Source organism: Rhinopithecus roxellana, chromosome 17, assembly GCF_007565055.1.
Source record: "Rhinopithecus roxellana isolate Shanxi Qingling chromosome 17, ASM756505v1, whole genome shotgun sequence".
Lineage (NCBI taxonomy): Eukaryota > Metazoa > Chordata > Mammalia > Primates > Cercopithecidae > Rhinopithecus > Rhinopithecus roxellana.
Window position 1 is genome coordinate 1,189,481 of NC_044565.1, and position 20,892 is coordinate 1,210,372.

At 47.4% G+C, this 20,892-nt stretch overlaps 1 pseudogene; it reads right to left on the reverse strand.

The window, feature by feature from the left end:
* Positions 1 to 3,615: 3,615 nt before the first annotated feature.
* Positions 3,616 to 4,506, reverse strand: LOC115894345 (annotated as a pseudogene).
* Positions 4,507 to 20,892: the final 16,386 nt, after the last annotated feature.

Here is a 20,892-nt window from a genome sequence, read left to right on the forward strand (position 1 = left end):
TGGGACCACAGGCACCCGCCACCACCCTCAGCTAATTTTTTGTGTTTTCATTAGAGATGGTGTTTCAGCGTGTTAGCCAGGATGATCTTGATCTCCTGACCTTGTGATCTGCCCACCTCGGCCTCCCAAAGTGCTGGGATTACAGGCATGAGCCACCACGCCGGGCTGAGTAATTATTTGATTAGAATATTAGTATTTGATGGAGGCTGAACCTTTTGACTCTAAACTCAAATTCTTATTATCTGTAACTTCTAAAAGACAACAATTATGACTTCAGTGTATAAAATGCCAGCTTTTTCAGCTACCTTAGAGAATTCTTTTATTTTCCCAATATAGAATCAGTTTATCCATTCGGTTTTCTCTCCAAACACTAATGTTTTCATTTTAGTATCCCTAATCATTTTTTTTTTTTTTTGAAACAGAGTCTCGCTCTGTTGCCCAGGCTGGAGGACAGTTGCACCATCTCAGCTCATTGCAACCTCGGCCTCCCAGGCTTAAGCAGTCCTCTCACCTCAGACTCCCAAGTAGCTGGGACCACAGGTGCATATAACATGCCCAGCTCATTTTGTATTTGTTTGCAGAGATGAGGTCTCACCACGTTGCCCAGGCTGGTCTCAAACTCCTGAGCTCAAGTGCTGGGAGCTCCTGAACTCCCAAAGTGCTGGGATTACAGGTGTGAACCACGGCTCCTGGTAGTTTTCCTAATCTCTTATCTTTTGTAGTTTCACTGGCTTATGTGATTAATAATTGTTAGTGTTAATTAACAGGGGTAACTGTAACACTGGACCTTTTATCTTATTCCGGATCTTAAAGGGATGTTTGTAGAATTTCACCCATCATGCATGATGGCAGCTTTTGGCTAGATGTATTTATAATCCATTAGGAGTAAAAAAAAAAAAATTAGAAATAAATATTGAATTTTATCAAATGTCTTTCTAACATATATGGAGGGAACCGTGTATTTTCTCCTTAACGTCTTGCAACCAGGAATCGTACCAGATCTTCTAACAGTGATCCAAACAATAAGGTTCATGTGGTTGTGCGGTATAATTTTTCCACTGGGCTGTGTCTGCATCATGAGTCATGAATGAGAGAGAGTGTGTTTTAATGCTACCTTTGTCAGGTACCTTTGTCAGGTTTGGGTTTTCATGTTCTAACAGTTTCAAAAAAAAAAGTTTGAAAGTTCTATTTGATTCTTTATATGTGGAAATTGCAATAAATTATTTGTGATTTACTGAAAACTTCACTTGAAGGTCTGATTTAATTTCAAAGCAAAACCAAACCTTTCTTTCTTTTTTGTGGGGGGAGGGTGGGAGGAGTGGGATGGGAGGACACCAACTCATTGATACTTTATGTTTTTTTCCCTTAGAATTTATCTTCTAAGGACAATCTGACAATGATGAATTTAGATTTGCAGATTTTAAAAATAATTCTTTTGATATTCTTGTTATCGTTTATTTGCCTATTCTCCAGCTCTGTTGCCCAGGCTGAAGTGTCACAGTCCAATCCTAGCTCACTGCAGCCTTGAACTCCTGGACTCAAGCGATCATCCCCTATCAGCCCCTCGAGTAGCAGAGACTATAGGCTCACGCTACCACATCCAGCTAATTTTTAAAAATTTAGTGGAGATGGGGTTTCACCATGTTGCCCAGGCTGGTCTCAAACTCCTGGGCTCAAGCAATCCTCCCTCCTCAGCCTCCCAAAGTGCTGGGATTACAAGTGTGAGCTACTATGCCTGGCACTATTCTTATTTTTATTATAATAAAATTTTAAGATTGGACAAATAACATAGCCAAATTATTGGAGCCAGACTACATCTACTAAAATTAAATGAAATTTCACTTGTCTGAAATCACGACATACTTTGGAAGATATGTTTGTCATGGTATTAATTAAAATTACGATTTTTTGGCACTCACCAAAATCTGTGGAGCACCTTAAAGACACAGGCAGTATCCTCCAGAGCAGTGAAAACAGTCACAAGAGGCTTTCAGGACAGCTTTGTCAGGAGAGACATGCTATACATATAAAGACATAAGGAGAGAGAAAAGAAACAACCATTTTACACACAGGCCCCAAATTGAAAGCTATAGGCTGGGTAATGCAGGCACTGATTTTTGCAAATCAGATCTTTCCGTATGGCATCTCTATATAGTGTGCTTTTGCTTTAGAGAGTAGCAGCAAGATTTTCGGTTTTCTGTTTGTTTGTTTTAAGGCAGGATCTTGCTCCACCACCCAGGCTGGAGAGCAGTGATGTGATCGTAGCTCACTGCAGCATAGACCTCCTGGGCTCAAGTGATCCTCCCGCCTCAGCCACCCAAGTAGCTGGACTACAGGCACACAGCACCATGCCCCACTAATTTTTCTATCTTTTGTAGAGACAAGGTCTCACTATGTTTCCCAGGCTGGTCTTGAACTCCTGAGCTCAAGTGATCCTCCCGTTTCAGACTACCAAAGTGCTAGGATTATAGGCGTAAGCCACTGCACCTGGCCAAGATATCTGTTTTCAAAGAATGGTTAATAGTTATAAGAAAAATAGGGAAGGCTGAGGCACAGTGGCTCACGCCTGTAACCTCAGCACTTTTGGAGGCCGAGGCTGGAGGATCACCTGAGGTCAGGAGTTCAAGAACAGATTGGCCAACATGATAAAACCCCATGTCTTCTAAAAATACAAAAATTAGCCAGGCATTGTGGAAAGCACCTCTAGTCTCAGCTACTCAGGAGGCTGAGGCAGAATCACTTGAACCCAGAAGGCAGAGGCTTCCGTGGGCCGAGATTGCACCATTGCACTCCAGCCTAGGTGACAGAGCAAGACTCCATCAAAAAAAAAAAAAAAAAAAAAAAAAAAAAAAAAAAAAAAGAAAAGAAAAGAAAAATAGGGAATATTTGTTAGTAGTCTGTCAGTTCCACAATCATGTCAAGCATATTAAAACTTCCTTAAATTCTTAATTATCTTTTCCTGTCTTTTTTCAAAAGAGGATTTAACTTCATCAGAATTTTTCTTTACATTTAAAACACCTGCATCTTCAGTTGCCTCACCATCTGGCAAAGCAAAGGTCACTCTTTTCAAGCTTTCTTTACATTGTTTACTGTCTTCACTTTCTTCCAGGTCATCATCTTCATCCCTACAATACCAAAACTCTTATCAAAAGAAGTATTCTGCTTTCCATTAGAAAAACAAAAGGAAACATATTTTCCCTCAATAAAGTTCTTCTTTTATATGCCTAATGCAACCAAATACTCAGAACTTCCAAAATCATTCAGGTATTAAGGAAGAGAAGGTATCATTTCAGTGAAATGCTATGGAAGAAACAGAACAAAAAGTGTCCAATATATAGAAAATAAATTATTCATCAATCTATAATAAAAACTTCCTATCTCACAAAAATAACAGGATTTTGGGGGCACAAAACCAAATCAAAGTTCCTGGTAAGAAAGGTTTGATTGCTACTGCCAGTAATATTTTTTCTTCATTAACTGACCTCTAATGTCCCTTTAAATCCAGAGACTTTCCTCTTGCTATCTTGAGAATATCTGATAGGAGAGAATCTAACCTTCTTAAAACAAACATATGTGAAAATCACAAGTACAAATACATAATTGGGCAATTTCAGCTCACATTGCAAAGGGTGGTTCAAAATACTCACATTTCAGAAAGGCTTAGTTATTCTGCTTCTTCTTCAGCAATTTCATCATCTTGTTGGAACCCAGCTCATCATCATGATCACTTGCTATGTCTTCATCACTTTCAACTGGATCCAAAAAATCTTTGTACTTCATATTTCTGGAACTTTTTTTTTACCTGACTAAAATAAAAATTTTTTTTAAACTATTAATTAGGAATAGGAAAATACATCATTAACACATGCATATATATTTGTATGTATACTGTATGTCTACATTACTTTCTAACTTAATAATACTATAAGCCAAAAATAGTTATTAGGTGAAATTGGCAACTAAAAACACTACCATAAAACGATTAGAGGAACAAATGAAACATAAACTGAATGGAAGTACAGATTCATTTATAACTGATAAGATAGAGCACAGTATTTCTTAGCTGTAAATCTTCTAACTACAATTACATCTCTCTTAGGAAAACAGAACAAAAGCTAATTTGAGGAGGAAGAAAGTGCTCTCTCCTCTCTCAAAACTTTTAAGTTTTTTACTTCCAAACAGTCCCCCTTCACCTTCATCAGAATCACTATCTTAAAAAACAATCAGTATCGTCCACCTCATCATCATCATCATTTTTTCATTCCTCTTCTTTTTCTCTGTTTTCTAAATAAGCCTTCGTTTCAAAGAGTTGGAAGAGTTTCTCATCTACTATGGACTTGTCTCTTGGTTTCCCATGTCCTTTGTTTTGTACCTTGCTCTGCTGTTCCAAAATTTGTTGATATCAAAGCCAAGGTCAGAATCTTCATCACTGAAAACTGGGCTTTTTTTCAGATCGAATTTGCTTGAGTTTGCTCTCTCACTCACTTCAGGATTGTCACCACCCATATTTGACACTTCCTCTTCCTCCTCTAAATCTTCTAGGTCCTCCTGGCTATCAGCCTCTATCTCTGAACCATCCTCTTCACACTCCTATTCACTCCCTGGGAGAAGACTGATATCTTCATCTTTGTTTCACTAACTGCATTCTGGAAGCATTGTAAAATTGGTTCATTTTGCAACTCCAATTGTTGCAAAGTCAGCTCATCATCAAAACTTCCTATCACAAGTTTTTGTAAAGTGCTTCCATGGATCCTACCACTCTCCAATATTTTATTAAAGTCATGAAGCACTTTTGTTAAAGAAGTGAATTTTGATGCCAATCCATCTTAAATCCTATTGGGAGGAATTAAATGAGATTTAAAGTTATAGGTAACAATTTCACAGCCCTCTTAATTAAAAGAAAAATAAAAACCCCAACTCTTCTGTAAAATCAAATTGGAATGAAGTGTAAGAATACATTCTGGCCCCAACAACATATAAGCTGATGAGCCACAATGGTATCTAAAACCTGTCAACCAAGTATTTGTGAATCAGCTGTATAGGTTTTAGGCAGGAAAAGCATTACAAACTGATTTGCTTGGAGATATATAGTGAATTAGCCTTAAATTATCAACTCTGCACCACTCCATTCATTCATTCCCTTATTCCTTCAGTGATCAACATTTACTTTGGCTACAGTGGTCAAGGAAAACCTCTCTCAGATGTGACATCTGAGACGAAACCTACAGATAACTATAGTCTTAAAAGATTGGGAAACATGTATTCCAGGCAGAAGAAACAGCAAGAACAAATTCTCTAAGATGCAACTGAGCTTGGTAAGCCTGAGGAATAAAAAAGTGCGCATGGCTAGAGTGTGAAGGAGGCAGAAGGTGAAGTGGGAGAGACTGATGGCAGCCAAATTCTGCAGGGCTCAAGGGTAAGAGTTTGCCATTTTAAGTGTCATAAGAAAACAAGAGAAGATTTTAAGCAGAAGGATGAAATGATTTACACGAAGGAAGAGAAAGTGAGGAAGGAAGAGGAGGAAAGTAGAGTGATTAGAAGGTTGATGCAGCATTCCAGGAAAAGGATGATGGTGATTTAAGCTGGAGTTAGAGCAGTGAATATTCTGAGTACTGTTTGGAGGTAGAACTGACAGGATTGCTAAGGAATTAGATACAGAACAGAGAAAAACGAACACATCAAAGTAGCAGCCTAGTTTTATGTGTGAGCAACTGGAAAGACAGAACTGCCATTTACTGCGATAGGCAAGGTTTGAGTGGTGGAGCATGGCGAAAGGACTTCAGGGGATGACAGAGTATAGGTGGGTAGAAACAACATTCTACTCTATTTTGGACACAGTGAATTTTGCGATGTTGACAGTACCAAAATTTTGAAAATCGTTAAAAGCCATGTGTGCTACTGAATTCCAAATAAGCTCAGTCTGTAGTTGCTGTCAGCTGGGAACTCAAGGGAGAGGTTGGGGTTTGAAATACAAATGAGTCATGATTTTTTAGATCATGTTTGAAGTTCTTCAACAAAATGCACATAAAACGCTTGTGCTGGGAAGAGACATCAAAGTTCTAATTCTCAAGAAGCTTAGTTGGGGTGGACAGACAACTGACAAGTTTGTACTTTCAATGAAGTATGATGACAAGTAAACACTGAGTGCTTTAGGAGCACATAGGCGGAAGGAGAAAGCAACACAGTTTGTGTGTGTGGGCGGGAGGGCGGGGGGGCGGGGTATGGGGGCCGAAATAAGCCTCAAGGGGAGCTTCTACGCGTTAATAACTGAGATTAGGTTGATTTCAATAACATTCAACTGGGAGAGTCATATGTAAAAAATTTTTTTTTTTTTTTTTTTTTTTTTGAGACGGAGTCTCGTTCTGTCGCCCAGGCTGGAGTGCAGTGGCCGGATCTCAGCTCACTGCAAGCTCCGCCTCCCGGGTTTACGCCATTCTCCTGCCTCAGCCTCCCGAGTAGCTGGGACTACAGGCGCCCGCCACCTCGCCCGGCTAGCTTTTTGTATTTTTTAGTAGAGACGGGGTTTCACTGTGTTAGCCAGGATGGTCTCGATCTCCTGACCTCGTGATCCGCCCGTCTCGGCCTCCCAAAGTGCTGGGATTACAGGCTTGAGCCACCGCGCCCGGCCATATGTAAAAATTTTAACAATTTTTAAATTTTTGATAGTCTAGGAAAGTAGAAACTCTGAAATGTGCGGAAAGTGATTTACATTTCCGCTTACCCTCCTCCAGCTACACAATTTGACAGGGGTCGGTAACCCGCATCCACTTGAGACCCAGGTCGCGCCCCGAGCTCCGGATCTGCGCACTTATGTGAGGATGCACTCGGGCCAGCCGGTGGCTTTGCGGACCGGTCAGACGCCGCTCCAGGGTGTGTCAGCGGCCAGGCCGGAGCCATGGCTGGCTGCAATTCCCTACACAACGGCTGCAAGGGAAGCAAGAGAGCCCCAGGAAACCGCACGGGCAAGGACTCGCATACCGCAACTTGGAGCTCAGAGCCCAAAGTTCCCCGGCGCAGCTTCCGGACTCACCCCAGCCGGAGCAATGGCAGCGCGGGGCGCTTTTAGTCTGTGCAGGGGGGCGGGAAACAAAAACTGCCAGGGGTCAAGGCAAGCGCCTTTGAACTGTCTCCAACTTAGTTTTCTACTTTTCAGGGACTCACAAGGGGTGGCGCGTCCTGGCTTTAATTTCTAATTTAGGTAAAGGGGGTGTATAGGCAGTAATCAGCGGCCTTCGCCACGCCCCCTGCCGGGTCGCCCCGCCCTCCACCGCGCACCTGGCTGAGTCAGCGCTGGTGGGGACACAGCTGAGCGGGGGCACGCGCTGAAAGCTGCTGCTGCTGCTAACGCCTTAGGTGAAAACCCGGCGCCGGCGAAGGTCGCTGTGGGTCGGGTCCCATGGGAACGGAGGCCAGGGGGAGGCCTCAACGTGGCCAAACCACCTTGGCATGCGCTCTGTACCCCCGGGCGGGTTCCGCGGCCACTGCTGGCACCTAGGGAGAGGTTTCCTTCCAGAAACGCCTCAGCTTAGCTCGGGGATGGCCTTCTTGTGCATGAGCCCCACTGCCAGCCAGGAGATGTGCGCCCTGGGCGCTGCACCTTCCAGTTTTTGTGGCCGCAGAGGCGGGGGATCTTGCCCACCGGGTCTGACAGGGCAGGGACGGAAGTAAATGGAAGCTGGTAGTAATGTTATTTTTTACCGCGCCACCCATAAAGATGTTGGGAGAAACAAGACAGGAGAACAAGTCCTGTTTTTTAAAAAAAAAAATTCGGCCGGGCACGGTGGCTCAAGGCCTATAATCCCAGCACTTTGGGAGGCCGAGGCGGGAAATCATGAGGTCAGGCCTGCTAATACGGTGAAACCCCGTCTCTACTAAAAATTATTAAAAAAAAAAAATTAGCCGGGCGTGGTGGCGGGCGCTGTAGTCCCAGCTACTCCGGAGGCTGAGGCAGGAATGGCGTGAACCCGGGAGGCGGAGCTTGCAGTGAGCCCAGATCGCGCCAGTGCACTCCCCATAGGCGACAGAAGGAGACCACTGGAGTGCAGTGGCGCTATCTTGGCTCACTGCAACCTCTGCCTCCTGGGTTCGAGCAATTCTTCTGCCTCAGCCTCCCGAGTAGCTGGGACTACAGGCGCCCACCACCATACCCAGCTAATTTTTGTATTTTTAGTAGAGACGGAGTTTCACTGTATTGGAAAGGCTGGTCTCGAACTCCTGACCTCATGATCTGCCACCTTGGCCTCCCAAAGTGAGTCCATGTTCTCTACTTTAAAAATGTACTCCCTATCAATTTAATGTATTGTTAAATAATCAAAGTTGAATGTAAAAGCCCAGTAAAGATAGCTTTTAGGTTTGCATCATTATCTGCACTGTCTGGAGCTTCAAGCAGATCTTTTACAAATTCCGCAACAGTGAGACCCACTTCTCAACAATGGTCAGAGTTCTCAAGCTGACAGTGGCCAGAGATCATGGTCTTAGGCACATCCAGTGGTTGGCATAAGGTTGGAGCGATGTTACTTTCTGCACTTGATTGCATAATGGATGCCTCCATGAGGTTGGATGCAAACTCTGTTTGTGTGGGATGTTCCCTTGGTGTTTCTCTAACAGATCTGTTTATGGTTTATCATGGAAGAAGTCGATAGAACTAAAAAGAACAGGAAACTTCCAGGTGCTCTTTGATGTTGTAATTGTCGTTGCTTTCAACTTTGCCTGTAATCGTGTGGGATGATTCTGTGTAGGTGAATTTTAATAAACACTGTGATAAGAATCTTTCCCTCTGTTACAATCACCTTGACATCCTATTTTTTTTTTTTTTTTTTTGAGATGGAGTCTCGCTCTTGTTGCCCAGGTTGGAGTGCAGTGGCGTCATCTTGGCCCACTGCAACCTCCGCCTCATGGATTCAAGCGATTCTCCTGTCTCAGCCTCCTGAGTAGCTGGGATTACAGGTGCCCACTACCATGCCTGGCTAAGTTTTGTTCTTGTAGTAGATATGGAGTGTCGCCATGTCGGCCAGCCTGGTCTCGAACTCCTGACCTCAGGTGATCCACCCACCTTGGCCTCCCAAAGTGCTGTGTTTATAGGCGTGAGCCACCGCACCTGGTCGACATCCTATTTTTATAGATTGTTTCTGATGCGTTGTAATCTTCCAAAATGTTGATTGTGTTCCCTGTGGAATTATATAACACCTGAGTGAACAGATTGTTAATGGAGATGGGTAAATTACCAAACTCCCATTTCACCTAATTATGTTGCAGCGACTTGGTGAAAATCTTTCTTATTGTTTCATTTCTACAGTCTGTGTGCATTTAAAATCACCTGCAAATTGTCTTTTAAAAAATTCACTAGGTGTTGGGTATCTCCCTTCTTTTTCCAGTCACGTGACTCACACCCATAGAGTGAGATCACCCGTAGGTGTTGCATAGACCTAGGCTCAAATTAATCATTTATGGGGACTGTTCAATTCAGAAAACATCTGGTTAAGCACTTACTGTATGTAAAGCACTATGCTCTACCTAATCAGAAAATATGAAGAGTATTGTGATACTTTGCCCACTAGATGCCACTATTTTTGTGGGGGAGATAATTCTAATTCATTTTAATAATTGCGTCAGACGAGGAGTTAGCACATCCTTTCTGTAAAGAGCCAGAGAGTAAACATTTCAGGCTTCTTGGGCCACACAGAGTCTAACCTCTTCAGTTGTATTGGGAGAGTAGCTGTAGACAACATATAAATGAATGGAGAGAGATCCAGCGGGAGAGATTGCCAATGAGAGTAGAGGGTCCCCACGTGCTATCAACCGGGTAGGAGGAAGGATGCAGTGATGCCAATGGGATGGGTGTTGCGTAGGACACGTGCTTAAAAAAGTGGACGGGAAGGTTGTTTCTGACACTGAGAGGAAAGGGAGCTGTTGCAAATGGAAAGGAAGTGTGCAATGCCCTGGAGAATCACTGGGGGCTCCATGAGATCACTGGGGGCTCTGTGAGGACACTGGAGGGGCCTTGCAGTCCCAGCGGAAGTGCTGGTCAGCTTACTCTCTTGCATACCTACTATGAATGCTATTTAGCAGAAAGTGGGGTGAGTTACAAATCAATGTGTTTGGATGTGGCCAGGCTGTATTGTTGAGTGATTCATCTCCCATCCTCATTCTCACAGCCTGGGAGAGGGGTAGGGTGCCCCTCCTGAGGGTCTGCTCACCCTTGACGCTGTCTCCCGCATTATGTGACTTGAGGGGCAGGCGTTTCCCACCCTTTCACTGAAGAAAGTGGAGTTACGGCAAGGACAGTCCCAATAATTGGAGCCACTTGCCCGTGGTCGTGTAGCTGGGTGGTGTGACAGTAGGACCAGCACGTTTCTCCTCGAGGTACTGATGCGAGGGGAAGCCCTGAGCCAGGCTCCAGCAGTCACAGGGATTGCAGTCACAGTCACCTGTTAGGCAAAGTCCCCAGGTTGGGACCGAGGATTCCTCTTCTCTGTGGTTATAAAAACAATAACCCGTTAAGGTCACTGAGACCAGCATTTTTGAAACCTTTACTATTATTATTTTCAACAAAGACCCTTCTGTTTAACAAAAAGAGTTGAAAGTGATACTTCTTGGATTGATAAAAGGGCCTCACACTCCAGCCCCTACAAACCCTCCTCCTCCCCCTCAACCCCCGCAGTCATTTGGGCGAACACAGTTTGAAAAGCATTGAGTTTGTCTACCTGCACCTTCACTTTGCAAACCGAGCGACAGAAGTCAACACTGGTTAATTTTGGACTCAAGAGTTCTTCGCGGTGCCCAATATTGGTTCTTTGAGAGTGGCTTGACACATGGCACTGACTCGTCCACTCCACAGGCTACTTCACCTCTTTATGATTCTGTCTGTATCTAAACAGGGAGCCTGTCCCTGGCACTGCATCTCATGGGATGTTTGGAGAAATCATGGCTTATTGGAAAGTGATTTGAGATGCTTCAATACGAAAAGCAGAAAATGAGTTTTAAAAAATCTCTTCTTTCGAGCAGGCATCATTCTGAAAATGTAGAGTATTTATAGCATCTGTTACTCATAGGAGACATTAACTTCCCAGTTATTAAGAGGAAATGCACTTTTATTATTAGGAATTTAACTTGTATTAGCCTGGTATACATTTGTGTTGGATCAGAGTAAGCCTTTCATATAGAGATTTGGTAATTTATATGCCTGTGCCAGCATGGTCCTCATGTGGAATTTGTGTCTTGAAACGGCATGGAATAGTCTGAGATGAAGACAAGCTGGAAGTAAATATACAGAAGGTAATGAAAATAGGCCTTCCAGCTGCAGAGGAAGACTCTTATAGAGGACTGTGTTTTTCAAGGACTTTAATTTTAAAATCTGGAAACTTATTTCAGTCCCTGGAGCCTCCAGTGCAGCCACCCATGGAGGTCACAGCAATGACAGACAAGTTCAGACTTTGACAAATATGAATGGTCATTGGGATGGCTTTGATTCACCGTATAGTTCTCTAGCACCCGTTTCTGTGCCCTGATTTTACGAGTTTTCAATTTATGACATTCCAGTGACATGCCAGTTGCTACCATCATAGCTGTGGTGAAATTAAGGGCGTTTTGCAAAAAGAAGAGGTATTGTGATGAACTTTTTGTGACTTGGAAACCTGCTGGTTGGAAAAGTTATAATACAGATCCATCAACAGATGTCAACATGCAAAGAAATTACTTAGTGTGGTTCAAAGGTGAGTACATAGAAGTTAAAATTGTGAAGCAACATTGTTAACTCATAGCAGTTGGATTTTGGATCCCAGAGGAAATGCCAGAGGTCTCACATTTTAAGAGAACCGGAATCGGGGCAAATTGTCTGCCCTTCCTGGGAAGATGAGCTGAGTGAGTGAGAGAGAAATAGGTTCCTGTCATTTAGCCACCATTTACATTTTTTTTTTAAGGCTTTTTGAGACAGAATTCACATACTGTGAATTCATCCATTCAAAGTGTACAATTCAGTGGTTGTTTTAGTACATTCAACAGATATGTGTAGCCATTGCCACAGTCAATCATAGAACATTTTTATCACTCTAAAGAAACTGTTCTCCTCACTGTCACCCGAGCCCTGGGCAACTCTGTGGGTCTCCCTATTCTGGACTTTTCATATGAGTGGGATCATACAGTTTGTGGCCTTTTTATATCTGGCTTCTTTCACATGCCATGATGTTTCCGAAGCTCACCTGTGTGGTATGTGCCATTCATTTTTTTAATGCTGCGTAATATTGTGTTGTATGGATGCACCAGATTTCTTTCTCCATTCGTCAGCTGATGGACATTTGAGTTGTTTCTACCTCTACGTTTAATGATGGTCTAGAAAGATCAGTATATAGTATACATTCTGACCCAAAGCATTATTTTTCTCACAATTAAAGGGAGCGCAATTAAAGGGAAAAGAACATTTGTGTGGCGCTTAGTGCCTTAGAAGGGTGTTTCCTACCCAGCACCTGGTTTAAGTCCTCGTCTAGCCCCGGGGATGGGTTTTCTGATCATCTCCGTTTACAGGGTTTGGCAGTCTGCGAACCTTGCCCGAGGTCTCCTGGCAGGGAAACAGTGAGGTCAGTTGGAGTCCAGCTGCCATGCTCCTTCTGGGGCACCAGAGTGAGTGACTGACTGCTGAAAATAAACTTTTGAAAGTTTTAGAACAGTCTCTTCTGCCTGTGTGTGTACACAGTGTGCCCAATCTCCAGGTCAGGATATTCTGAAAAAAACTCCCCAAGACGCTGGATGCATGGGCAGTTGGCTGTTGATGGACTCACTGCCTCACATATGTCCACACCCTTCCCAGCACTGGTAGGAATCCCTGAAACAGGTGCAGGCACTTCCTCTGCAGACCACGTTTCAGGAACTTAGCATCCGTCAGCCTCATAACACAGGTGGATTCATAACACAGATGCTGGTCTTGTGTTTCTCACCTGCGGGAGACTTTCAGAACCTTGTGCTGCGATGTCCCCAGCTGTGCCCTGTTTCCCTGATCTGTGTGTCTCTTCTGCCACCGCTGCTTCCCAGTGGGCTGGGCCTCAACCTCTGCCATCCACAGTCTTTAGCCACACTCTCAGCTGGCTGATGGCAGCCGTGTTGGGGCTCTGTAGAGTGGAGAAGTCCTCTGACAGGTGGGTGGTGCGCATCTGAGGAGGAGGGGCATTTGCTCCAGCAGCCACTGAAGGGCAAGGAGCACCCCCACTTTCAGGGCCCGGCAGGTGGGCTGGGTAGGGAGGGCAGGCACACATGGACACACGAGCACTTTTTATCTTCTGCATATACAGGAAGAGACGGGTTTGGTGATCACCAGAACTTAGGTTTCATCAGGGCAGGTGCTGAGCTTCATTTCCTCCGCCCTAAACACTGCCCTGCAGGCCGGGGATGCTTCCAATCCTGAATGCTCCAGCTCTGCCCAGAATGTGGTTGTCAGGGCAACCAAAATTCACAGGACAAAAAGATCCAGACGCTTACAGTGCTTGACATGCCACATAGAGAACCCCTAGCTTGTGACAAACTCAGTTTTTTAAAAATGCTCCTTGAAAAAGAAAAAAGAAAAAGAAAAAATCCAAGGAAGGGAGAAAGTAGAGGAGCTGGGAAGGGAACCCCAACTCTAGGATCCTTGTTTGTGGATTTTGAGAGCACACCCCTTTTTAGAAGCGGGGGAAACGAAAATGGAAAGGGAAGATGGTTTTTAAAAGGAATCCTAATACCTTGGTTCTTTGACTGAAAAGAAGTAGCTGGCAGATGGATAAAAACTGATAGGAGAAAAAGGACAATTTGGTTCTCTCTGAAGTAATAAGCTCATGGGAGACGGGGCTAGGAGAGTGATAGGACTAGGACTAGGACTGCCCACACTAGGACTGCAGTCCATGGGAACAGGGAGGTGACAGGAGGGTCCCATAGCTGGGGTCATGTGGCAGGCAGTTCCTGGGAGGAAGGAGGGGTGACGGCCAGGACAAGGGGCAAGTGAGGAGCTGCTGCCAAGCTTCCCTGCCTTCCGGGACCAGGCAGGCCCTGGCCTGCAGACACCAGCATCTGCCACTCAGGCCTGAGTGTCAACTGTCAAGTATCCCCCACCCCTTCTTGGCTTTGCCACATAAAGAGCTGTGTGCTTTATTCTGGAAACCCACATTCTTTTTTTTTTTTTTTTTTTTTTTTTTTTTTGAGACGGAGTCTCGCTCTGTCGCCCAGGCTGGAGTGCAGTGGCCGGATCTCAGCTCACTGCAAGCTCCGCCTCCTGGGTTTACGCCATTCTCCTGCCTCAGCCTCCCGAGTAGCTGGGACCACAGGCGCCCGCCACCTCGCCCAGCTAGTTTTTTGTATTTTTTAGTAGAGACGGGGTTTCACGGTGTTAGCCAGGATGGTCTCGATCTCCTGACCTCATGATCCACCCGTCTCGGCCTCCCAAAGTGCTGGGATTACAGGCTTGAGCCACCGCGCCCGGCCAGAAACCCACATTCTTTAGAGGCCTGCTTAATTAAGTTTCCCATTTGCACCTAACCCTGGCATGCTTGATGGGCTTCCCTTGCTGGAGCTATTTTTGCATCGCTTTCTGGAAGGATGCCTCTTTCCCCGTAGGCAGCCTCTGACCGTGTGCCAGAGAGCTCCGCGTTTGCATCTTATTTTTCTAAGCACTTGCTATTTTAATTTTTTTGGTACTCATTTGACCTGGACTTCTGATAAGGCGTTTAAAAATAGCCTTTGGACTTCCTGTGGGTAATTGGGCTTCTGAAAATCTACCCTCTGCTTTTAAATACCTGCTGATTTGTGTCGCCCGATCCCGGCATGGAGTCTGGCTCTGCGTTTAGAAGGTCTCTCGAGTTTCCCTTCCACCTCTTAGGGTTGCATTGCCTCATTGCTGAGCGCCCCGCCCTGCAGTGAGAAGGGCCACGTACCTTGTCCATCTTGCGGGCCTTCTGGAGATACCACCAGAAACTCCCATTTGCAGTAGCAAATCTGTACACACACCTGTTTTTCCAAAGTGGGAATCCAGGTGATGTTGAAGGGCCCCAGAGGGAATGCAGACCACCTGGCTCTAAGCCTCCTTTAATGGGACGAGGGACAGAGGCCGACAGGTGTACGTCCCACTCAGGGTCACATGGCTGGTTCGCCATGGCAGAGCTGCAGCCTGGAGGCCTTGTCCACCCTTGAGGCCATGTCAGGGGTGTTCGGGATGGCAGAGACTTTGCACTCTCCTGTACCCGCTGCTCTCCTGGGACCCTGGGCTGCTTGAGGCCAGTAGCCCTGGATCAGTGCAGCTCTCCTGGCCCCGAGGCCTGGCCTTGGGCTGTGGCTTTCAGGCCTGGCTCGGTCCTGCCACTGGTCCTTACTATCATTTAATCCCTTGGTGGGCAGCCTTCTGCTGTGGCATGGCTCCCACAGCCCTTCCTCCATCCTGTGCAGCCCTGCAAGGGAGAAGGACACAGGTGACTCCCCTCCAGTCTGTTTGTAGAGTATCTGGGACCAGCTACTTAGCACCTATGCTGAGAGGTCTGTGGTTTATCCTGCAAGAGTGGCCCCACATCGTGTGGCTGGATGTGGAGTTGGCCTTGAAACTCCAAATGCTGCTGCGCTGTGGTTGCAGCTGTACCTGGCCTGGCTGGCTGAGGTCTGGTTACAGTGAGGGGCTGGCTATGTGAATCCTGGGCTGATGTGTGCCTCCTTTGGAAGGAGGGAGCTGCACCACATGCCCTGTGGCTTTCTGGGCCTACTTGTGGCCAAATGAGATCAGGCGCCAACAGCATACAGTCTGACTGCTGATCTTTGGCGCACAACTCATGGGGAGATGCTGTCGAGAGGCAGAGGTGGGCCTCGATGGACTTCCTTTGAGGACCCCGGCACATCATAGAGGCTGGCACTACTTGCTGAGTAGTGCGAAGGCTCCCCCTACACAGTGCTCCCCTGTGCTGGGCACTGGGAACAGGTGCTTAGTTTGATTTCCCTTAGCCCTCGCCATAGCCCTGTGAGTGGGTGCCACTGTTTTCCCTTTTCTGCACATGAGTACACTGAGGCACAGACAGGTGGAAGAACTGGCCCAAGGCCACACAGCTGGTAGAGGCAGACGTTGGGTTTGAACCTATGCAGATGGCTCCTGAGCTCCTGCTGCCGCCCCTGTGGCCCAGGAAGGCAGTAGTCTTGTTGCCCTTCCTGCCAACCCACTGCAGAATCTCAGGGACCTGGTCGAGGGGCTGCCAGGGTAACTCATTGGTCGTTAGGGATGCCGGGATGCACTTGGCCTCATTCCGGGAGGGCTGCTGTTCTGCCTGACACAGGAGGGGTTAAGAAGGGAAGGGAAGAGCCAGACCCACTTGGACTTCCGTCTTTCCTCTGCCACTTGTAAGCTGTTTGTCCTCGGATGGGTGGCTTGATTTCTCTCATCTTGTTTCTTCATCAGTAAAGGGGGTGAGGCTCTCCCCAGCCCCAGCAAATGAGACCCTGTTTGTGAAGGCTACTCAGGACTTGGATGCGCCTATTCCCACAGGCACCCTTGATGCAGGTGGCCGGGGAGGGATGGGAGGCCCTTTTAGGGGGACCTGTGCTTAGGGTTTAATGCTCTGCAGTTGCTATCTTGAGATCCTTGGTTATTTACCTTTGCATTTGTGTTTTGTGAGGTGTGTTGGGACAGTAAGCCTGCCGGGGCCCAGTAGGGCTGGGTGTGTGCCCTGCTGGAGTAGAAGGGTGGCCCTGACGCCTATGAGGCTCTGCGCTGGCCCTGCCTGAGGAAGCCTGGCATGAAATAGCAAATTAAAAAACACTATGGTGGGTCGGGGAGGGACTCTAGGAGAAAGGAAAAAGCCTTACTCTTACTTTTTGCACAGAAGACTCCCCACTTGCCTTTTGCATCAAATCCCACAGAGTATGTAGCCTGCCCCGTGGGGTTATTTGTCATCTGGGTGAGGCCCAAGAGGTCGGAGGGGTTGAGGTTTTTTCACGGAGTTGGACCTGTAGTTAAATAACGGGCAGGTTTCCAGCAGAGTTGTGGCTAAGCCCAGTCCCCATGCAGTGTGTCATTCGGGGGTGCTTGGGAGTGTGGAGCCTGCTGTGATGTTCGAAGTCTCTCCGTGCCCTGTGCAGAACACACAGAAGTCCTGCCCAGTGCAGGGATGGCCACAGCAGGGACCTTCTGGACCCCGCAAGACATGGCCTGCCTAGGTTGTAAATGGAAGCAAACCAGCCAACCAGCCTGTGATCTAAGCCCTGTGAGATCACAGCTGCAGTGTCGTCTCTAAATGGCAGAAATTTATGACCCTGAGGAATAAATTATCAACAGTGCAAGACAGGATCACTTCAGACATCCCTGTGGCAACTTAAACATAAAACTCAGTGAGCAAGGGGTGTGTGCAAGAGGCGGAGGGGCACAGTGGGCTACCTCTCGGGTACCCTGCCCAGCACAGATTGGAGGATGCCAGCTGTCTGAGTTTCTCAGGCTGCTGTAACAAAATACCATACACTGTGTGGCTTAAACAGCAGACATCGATTTCTGTGAGATGTTTGTTTCTCGCAGTCCTGGAGGTGGGAAGTTCGAGGTCAAGCTGCCAGCAGGCCTCATTCCCAGTGAAGGCTCTCTCCCTGGTTTGTAGACAGCCAGCGTCTTACTCCTCACATGGTGGAGACAGAAAATTTTTCGTGTCTCTTAAAAGGGGACTAATCCTATTCATGAAGGCTCCACCCTCATGACCTAATCACCTCCCAGAGGCCTCGCCTCCCGACACCAAACCTAGGAAGTACAGCCTTTGACACACCTAGGCTACCTGGCACAGCCTGTGTTCCCTGGCTACAGACCAGTGCAGCATGTGACTGTGCTGAACACTGTAGGCCGTTGAGACATAGTGGCAAATGTTTGTGTAGCTAAATGCAGAAAAGGTACAGTAAAAATACAATCTTATGGGGCCCCATGGTGTATACAGTCATCATGGACCACAGGTCTTCACGTGGTGTGTGACTGTATTTACATGGTGGCCTTAAGCACTGTCTTGAGTTTTTCTACACAGTGCCATTTTAAAAATTGTCTTAGGGGGCCAGGCATGGTGGTTCATGCCTGTAATCTCGGCACTTTGGGAGGCTGAGGCGGGTGGATCACGAGGTCAGGAGATCGGGACCATCCTGGCTAACACGGTGAAACCCTGTCTCTACTAAAAATACAAAAAAAAAAACTAGCTGGGCACAGTGGCAGGAGCCTGTAGTCCCAGCTACGGGAGGCTGAGACAGGCGAATGGCATGAACCCGGCAGACAGAGCTTGCAGTGAGCCGAGATGGCGCCACTGTGCTCCAGCCTGGGTGACAGAGTGAGACTCCATCTCAAAAAATAAAAATAAAAATAAAATAAAACAAAATTGTCTTGGGGATTGGGGCTTAGATGTAGAAGGCTGAAGCCTACAGAACCTTCAGTCCATAGCACCAGCCGTACAGCACGTGTCCCCAGGGACGTTTGCAGTGTCTGGGGACAGTTTTGGTTGTCACAACTAAGGTGGGGTGGATGCTGCTGAGCATGCCGTGATGCATGGGACAGCCTCCCACAGAGAAATGTCACCAGTGCCCAGGACAAGAAACCGACATTTTCCTTCCAAGTCCTAGTGATGTGGAGGAAATGTCGCAGACATGCCCCACGTGCTCCTAGGGTGACTCTGTTGGTATGGAACGTTTCTAGTTTACAAGAGAACATAGTAAGAAACTCCAGAACACCCTGTCCACAGAGTTGCCAGAGGGACCCTATCCTGCACCTGTAGTTGGGGCTTTCAGCAAGGTGTTCTCAGTGGGCGTCTGTTTGCTCAGAGGCCTTCCCAGACCCTGCCGCAGAACTCCCCAGCGTCCTCCTTTCCATAGGCTCCTTCGTGGGGTTGCCTCTGGTTTTCCCAACTTGTCTTTCTCTTTCCCTCCATCTCTGATGGCTCCTGTGTCCTGCCTGGTCCCCGAGTGTGGCCGTGACCTTCATTTCCTTTGTTGTCCCCTGTGTCCTGCTCAGTTGGGGTAGCCAAGCGTCCCACTCTGCCCTGTGTGCAGAGCCTCCAGGCTCCCAGCCTCCAGCCTTGCTCTTCCAGGCACCCCCAACCTTTTCCACCTGGAGCTTGCCACAGCCTCTTCAAGGGAGCTTGTCCCAGGAGCCTGCCCTACCCCCACCTGGCCAAGCTGGAGGCCTCTTTTCTCCTGGTGTCCCCACACTCCAGTTGGTTCACCTGCTCACAGGTTCTATTTCTTGCTGCCCCTCCTCACCCCTCATGCCCACTCCATGACCGGGTCCTTTAGGGCCGGCCGAGCACAGAAGGAGAACAAAGGGCCCTGAGTTCACAGGACAAGAGAAAAGGCTTTCCCCTAGGTGCGGCCTCTCAGCCTGTAATGGGGTTTCCTGTGTGCTGTTTCATGTCACTCCTCCTTGGGCCCTGGGTGCTGTTGGGAGAGTGCAGACCTCGAAGTGGCCTCGGACCCACCCACACTGGCATCCGGGCTGCTGCTGGGGACAGTGGGGCAGCAGCAGCAGCTAAGTGGCTGTGGGGACCTGGGTTAGGAACCTGTGAGCTGGAGCTCCAGGCCGAAGCAGCCGTGCTCAGGGACTCTCAGTTCTCTCCCCTGTCCCTTATAAACATAAGCGCAGCCCTTATTTTATACCAGGTATGGCACTGGCTTCACACGTCTTCCTTCCAGCCCGTACCTCTGCATGGCTGCAAGATGCACGGCCCTGAAATGATGCTTTAGTTTTGCCTGTTCTGCATTTAAAAACTCATTTTGCAAAATGAAAATTTTGCTGGCCTTGTGTTTCAAGCCTTTCATAGGCAGACCCCAGTCCCGCTCTCCCACAGGCCTCTCTGATCTGCGACCTGGAACCCACAGGGACATGGCCTGGGCTTTGGGCCTCGACCCCTTGCCTGTGTGCAAGCTGTTTCTCGGATCTCTCTGTCTCCAGGCACACATCCAGGTATCTCAACTGCCACAGGCCAGCAGTCCCACCTCTCTCTCTCTTATCTCTCTCTCCCCATGGCCACCCCAGGCCACCCTTGCTGTCTCCTGCTGGAGTCTCCCCTCCCTGGTTTGGAAGTTGCTCTCCTCCTCTTTCAGTTTTGAGGTCTCCAACCCGTCCAGCAGCATGGGAAGCACTGCACCTTGCACAGGGAGCCATGCACAGCCCAGGGCACAGCCAAGCGGTGAAAGGAGCGTTGGTAGGAAATGAGCTTTGGGACATGGGAGTAAATGCTGCTCAGCTGATCTCTTGGGTTCTTTAAGTGGGACATAGTGCCCTCCCTCCAGGGAGAATTACGTCCTGTGTTGCTCAGCCTCCTACCAACGTGTCTGACACATCTGAAATCAATACAAGGACCCGTGGCATCATAAAAAAAACTGGTTGAGAAGCAGATGCTTTAATTAAAGTGACCTATAATATGTCCAAAGGAAACGGGACACAGGTACAGAACGCAGGCCACATTGTATTTGCCTTGGAGCCTGGCTGGGTCACGTGACAGCACAGCTGAGGGGAGGCACACAGCCTCCCCTCAAGGCGATCTCGGCCACTTTCTCACCTTGACAGATCAGCAAATGGACGCACTTAACCGCTTGTAGATGAACACAGGGAAGAAAACAGCCCTCCTCCTCACTCCCTTGTTTCCCGAGCCGCCTGCAGACTACAGAGCGAGGACGTGGCCCCCACCTTGCCTCCAGTGCTGTCTCCCAGGTCCATCTCGGCAGCGTCCGCACCCCTTCGGAGGGAGCGATGGATGATGAAACTCCCTAGGGGTGTGTCTCGGCTGCTCTGGGCTTTCCACTCTCTCAGATTTTGTAAAGGGACCTCTTAATTGCCTGAACTTAATTATACTTTGTAGTACAATTACTAAATGTAGTACAATTACAATTGCACAGTACTTTTTTTCTTTGTCCCTGGGGTGCGTTCCTGTTCCTCACATGTCTGGG